Source organism: Hetaerina americana, unplaced genomic scaffold (genome assembly GCF_022747635.1).
Source record: "Hetaerina americana unplaced genomic scaffold, ioHetAmer1.1.p SCAF_486, whole genome shotgun sequence".
NCBI classification, from domain to species: Eukaryota; Metazoa; Arthropoda; class Insecta; order Odonata; family Calopterygidae; genus Hetaerina; species Hetaerina americana.
Window position 1 is genome coordinate 54,604 of NW_027287080.1, and position 6,021 is coordinate 60,624.

Below are 6,021 nucleotides of genomic sequence, written 5' to 3' on the forward strand. Positions count from 1 at the left end.
TAATCCTCGGATAAGGGTTCCCTTCCCTTTTTTGGTGAAGAAATTAAAACTGATCAGAAAAAGACTTCCAACCAAATCCCTGCCTCACAATACAATGAATTAGTCCATTAAAACTTTCTCCTACCTTTTCATAAACCCTAAAGTAGTTCTGCAAGAATGCTATCTACCCCTCTAGCCCTATTTTATTTCAAATCCTTTTAAATTCCCTTTCTATCTTGTCATCAAGAATGCCTGGACCAATGCTATCTTCTTATATGTTTAACCATGTCTTTGCCAAACAAATCTTCTATATACTCCTTCCGTTTCTCTTGGATCTTTTCTGTTCAACAATTTTTTATCTGACTTATCTTTTATTATTATCACAGATTTTCACTGCTAACTTCTTGATAGTGTTTTAATCCTCCTGTATACTGCACCAGTTTTTCCCTTTTTGAAATTTCCACATCCTCGCACTGAATATTTCCAACACACTTATTTTTTCAAATTAGTTTCCTACCTGTTTATTTTTCAACTGTTAGTACTTTCTTCTAACTCATTTATATTTATCCACTTCCTTCTCTTTTCTGTTTTCCTAATCACCTAATCTTTTATCCATATTTTCTTTGTGCCTACCTTATTGGTGTTCCCATAGCTTCCTTTGCAGCTTACAATATCTTTTTTATGATATGTTCCCAATTTTACTCTAATGTGCCTGTCTCCCTGTCCTTGCTCATGTTTTTCTCTACATCCTAATGGTATTTTAATCATCCCAGGACTACTTTCTTTTTCATCAACTGTCTTCCCTGTGTTATCTTTTTGAATGCATCACTACTTTTCATTCTAGCTCAATTATGATCTGAATTCACAGCTACTCCTAGGAAACTGCATAAATTCATTACCCTGCTCATAAATCTGTGCCTAACCATGATATATCTTATTATTGATATTCTACCATTGAAGATAGGTTTTGGATGGACACAGATTATGAAACAGTACTACATTACATTTCATTTCCTTGCCTATCCTAGCATAACACACCCTGACATCCTACACCACATTAAACCTTTTTCAGTTCCTCTTACTTCCTTCCTCCCTTCATAATGTACAACGTACCTATTAGTTTCCTTTCTTGCTAACCAAGCATTTTCCTATCAATACCAGCCTTAGAATACCCTTGTCAATCAAAATGCTCTGTACCCATCTTTGCTGCCTCCTTTGTATTTCTTTCAACATTCACCTCTCCTCCCCCTCCATGACCGTGCTGGAGGGGGGAAGAGAGTTGGCTGTTGTTTGTTTTCCTTCCCGTCTATTTTATCTTTTCCATCCTTCTCCACAACTGTAGTTCAATGATCATCTAGCTCCAATAACCAATGTTTCCATGCCATACAAAACCATGCCCCATTATTAAACATTTAGTGAGTTTTTTCTTAATATCCTTAACCAAGGTTTCTGTTACAAATTCCTTCAGCATTTAATTCTTCTGCCTGAGACCGCAGCCAACCAATGACAGCATTTTTAAGTTCCTCATTGAGATGAGCACAAAACATACACAGGCCTACCTGTAGTGGCCTAACTTTTCAGTTGAGTTTCCATATAACAGAGTCGTAGAAATATGTGGGAAACTTTCTAAAGATTTCAGATATCATAATATGCCAGTTTTTACTAACTTTTTCATCAACTCTCAGGTGCAGTCCATTTTTCACCATTGATGGGCGGCCACTTCTGCCATCATCATAGACATTTATGTTCAGTCTTAAACGAACGACAACACTGATACACAATTCTGGTCACTCATCACATTTTGTCCGTACAGGGCCTGAATTTCCTGATGAATGTCAGCAGCTTTGAAGTTTTTAATAAGTAGAAACCTTATCACTGAACAAACTTCACATTTCGCAGGAATTTATATTGTATTGTTCATTTTGACTTGCTATTGTAAACAAATGACAAGCGGCGCAACCTTCCAACCACTGTGAATAAAGGTTTATGACCTATTTTGTGCATAAATACAGCGACCATTCGGTTACATCCGCTAACTCTCACAATACACGAAAACGGAGGTTACTTCCTAGACAACCCTTGTAGATTAGAAATGACCAAAAAATTAAAAATGTAGAAGGCACCCGATTCAACTGAAAATACTTGCGTGACTGTATGCATGATATATTTTATCATTTTCATTGGATGTTTATATTTCTGTAACTGTCAGGGTGTTATATTTACATTTTTTACATCTCATTTGCTCAGAGCTGGAGAGTTCTCTCCCTTCTTACTGACCAGGGGGAATCATTGCATGTCCAAACATTTAAAAATTGGACTCCTGCATTATGAAGAAACTCTTGATATACATTTTTAGCTGTTGATAATTGTTGAGTGATATGAAAAATTAAATCTTTAGTTTCTATAAATTTTACTTCATTGGAAATTCAAGATTTTGGAAAGCACTGAGGCTCAGTATTTAATTGCAAACACATATTCAGGGGGCTGCCATGAACGGTGGTACCTATTATTCAGCAGAAAACTTGAGGTTGAAGGTGATCCCTTATGAAGTGCCATTGGACCTTTTTTCTTCATTTGCTAACATAATTGAAACTGCTTGATAGTTAAGGTCACATATAGTATGTTGATTACAAATCATTTATGAAAATTTTCGAGTGTTAAGGATAGAGAAAGGAGGATTAGCTGCTGACCTATATGGAGTGCAGTGGTGCTGTTATGCATTCTGAAACAATATAATCTTTTGTGTCATGGGATTTTCAAGGTTATACTGAATAGTACCATTCTACCATTACTATAGAAGAACATTTAAAATTGTCTCCACTATCAATTTAGTGAGTCTATGGCGTTATATGTTTAATTGGTTAAGTCATAAAATGGAAACATTAGAATCCATACATTTCTGCCATTTCAAATAATTTTTTTAGAAAATGAATAAAATAATTATAATGCATTTACTCACAAAGAAAATACATATGATATTAATCTGTCTATGCTTTCTCAGCTTAAAAGAAGTGATACATCAAAATGTTATGCACGAAAACAGTGGTCAAGAGTCCAATAGCATCCATCCATTGACTCTAATTCATGGAAATTTCCAAAAGTTCTTTCATTGCATCCATTCAACCGTGGGTGCTATTTTGTGTATGTTTTTCAAAGCCTCTCAACACATACTTCCTAATTTATAGTATACATAACTACAGTTATCAACCTAAAGGTTGGTTTTCTAGGTAAGGATAAAGCTATACTAGGCCCAAATGAGGGTGAAATTCGGTTCAGGATAAGGAGTCAGTTCCTTTCCCTATGCCATCTCTCGCCTCCCAGGAAGATCTCATGCCCAAAAAACTCACAGGTTGATAGAAGCTGAGAGTGCTCAAAGTCATCCAATGGAATTGAACCTAAGCCTCCAGTCATTAGCCCAGTGCTTTATCCACTGAACTATGACATTCTACACTGTGCATTAGTCATATAAAAATATAAATATCATTAATATTCATGAATGTGATTGTGTGTGAATTGCCAATCAGCTGGGAGGAATTTACAGGAATTTAAATGCCTTTTCATGTACCATGGAATGAACCAAATTTGGTCATTTAAAATAAAAAGCTGACCATTTCCTAGCATTTTCATTGTTAAGTTCAATCAGCGATAAATCTTTTTATGAATAAATAACTTTGATTTTAGTGAATCAAAATAAAAGAGCCTCTCATGCAATTGAAGAACAATGAAAATTAATTGAAATCGTAGAACAATCAAAGTCTTGTTTGGCCTGTTGATAAAGAAATTCTGATGAATTTTGGGTATAAAAATTAAAACTAATAATCGGTCAATTTGTTAGTTGTGTAACCTACATTGTGATAGTATATCATTAATGAGAATCTGCTTCTTATTTTGCAGATTACTGAAAATCGACTAAAAAGAAAGAGAAGGAGAGAGATGCTGGGCTCCTGGGAGTGGGAAGATGGGAGTTTGGGGACAGTATGAGGGGGAGGAAGGCAGTGTGAGGCTTTTTTTGAGGTAATCAATTTGTAGATCAATTTGTGCTCAATATGTAGATGAGTATGTAGACTCAAGGGCAGTATCAATTAGAATGCTTCTTGTCCTTTGACTGATAGATAGAGGAATTGACCATTTAAATTTTTAATGCACTGAAGTAACAGACCTCCTTATTAGAATAATATTAGGTACTATCTATTCTTATAACCCAAATTTTAAAATAGTTGTGCTTTCAAATTGTACTTAATATGATACTTCAGCTTTTTCACATTTTGTTTTGTTAAAAAGTTTTAAAAAACGAGTTACTGAGACTTTCCCTTGTTGATTCAAATTCTTGGCCAAAGTATCAGAAACTAATTAATTACTCATACTTATATATTACCATACATTCCATCACTAAGGTTTGTGATAGAAGGCAATTTGATGCCAAGTCTTCAGCTCTGTGAAAGTTTAAAATACAGCAACAGCAAGGTTTTAGTTAAAATTTCACTCCTGAAGTCATATCTACTATCAGCATTCACGTGCATGCAATTTATTTTTTGTGATTGGGTTCAATAAAATCTTTACAATATTATCCTATTTATATTTTTTTTGATTTTACAGGTTCTTTGCATTATAATTTTTGCATGTTAGCTTATCAGACTGAAATGAAATATGTGAAACTTGTTGTTACTCTGATGTTCATGACTTTGCACATTAAATGACTAAAATATTGAGATGAGTGGGATGCTAACATTCTTTAACCTTTACATTGTAGGTTTGTGACGCATGTGATTTTCTCTGGACTTTCTTTTTGGATTTTTTTCCACTTATTCATGAAGCTTATTTCATTTCCTTATTGAGTGTGAGAGTCACAATGCTTAGGGCACCTCAGGCTATCTCAAAATCTTGTATTCAGGTGCTGTGTATGATTCTCATATGTTCCACCAAAAATATAGTTTTACTAACCGTCCAGCCTTAACCAAGAATGGTTGGAAAACACCTCCTACTCTTTGAGTAATGATATCTTGTCTGTTTGGATATAATATATTCTCTGGCCCTGTTGGGGCACAGAAGAAGATCTATGTTTGAAGTGGAGGCCATGCTGTTCACTTCCAAATATCACCCTTATCACTTAACACCTCTGCAATATGATAATTTGAGTTTATAATCCTCTGTGTGCAATAAATCCCAAGGAGGATTGATTCAACTGCTTGGATTGATAATCTAATTTCAAATAGTTCTGATGTGCTTTGGACATGATATAAACTTTTGTGTCCTGCGTGGCATCATTCTGCCTTAGGTGTCGTCACAATGATGACCCAATATGCAGCTGGCTCCAGTCAACAGTGGTGCGGTCACGCTGTTACTACTTACCATATTGGACTACGCAAAAGCCGAATCAATGCTGTCGATACTCACCACATTGGATTGAAACGAGGGGATCACCATGGAAGGATTTCAACAGCCGCACTGGAGTGAAATTTCATGCATTCAAGGCATTTGATTTGCCTGTATGTTCTGTAATACACACTGCCAGGCTAATGAAGTGACTTCTCACATGGCCGCATGAATTATATCTTATTCAAATCCTTGGCATTTACTTTCAACAACAATTTTATGAATTTTCTGTGCATGAACTTAGCAAATAAATTTTTCTCACCAGACAGACTTTATTATTTTCCGAACCTTGGAGGTGGGATTTTTTATGGTTTTATAAAATTGACTTGATTGCTTTGTTTATAAGCTGGGCTTGATAATTTTGGCGATTATCAGTAAAGGCAAAAATAAAATTAGAATTCTAATAATTGTGAAAGAAATAATAAATACATCAACTCATGCTTTAACAATAGGAAACTGCTCAATTTTAACACCTTTGCATTTTTTCAAGGAAAATAATGCTTTAAGAACAATCGTTAATTCCAACTAAAAGCGTCGAGAATTAAGCAAATACATTTTTGGTAGTCTCAGAAAAAATTTGTTGATAAAAAAGAATAGACCTACTGTATATTTTCAACGGCGAAGAAAAAATGATGTGCAATGTCATTAAAATAACTTAACAATTAAGTG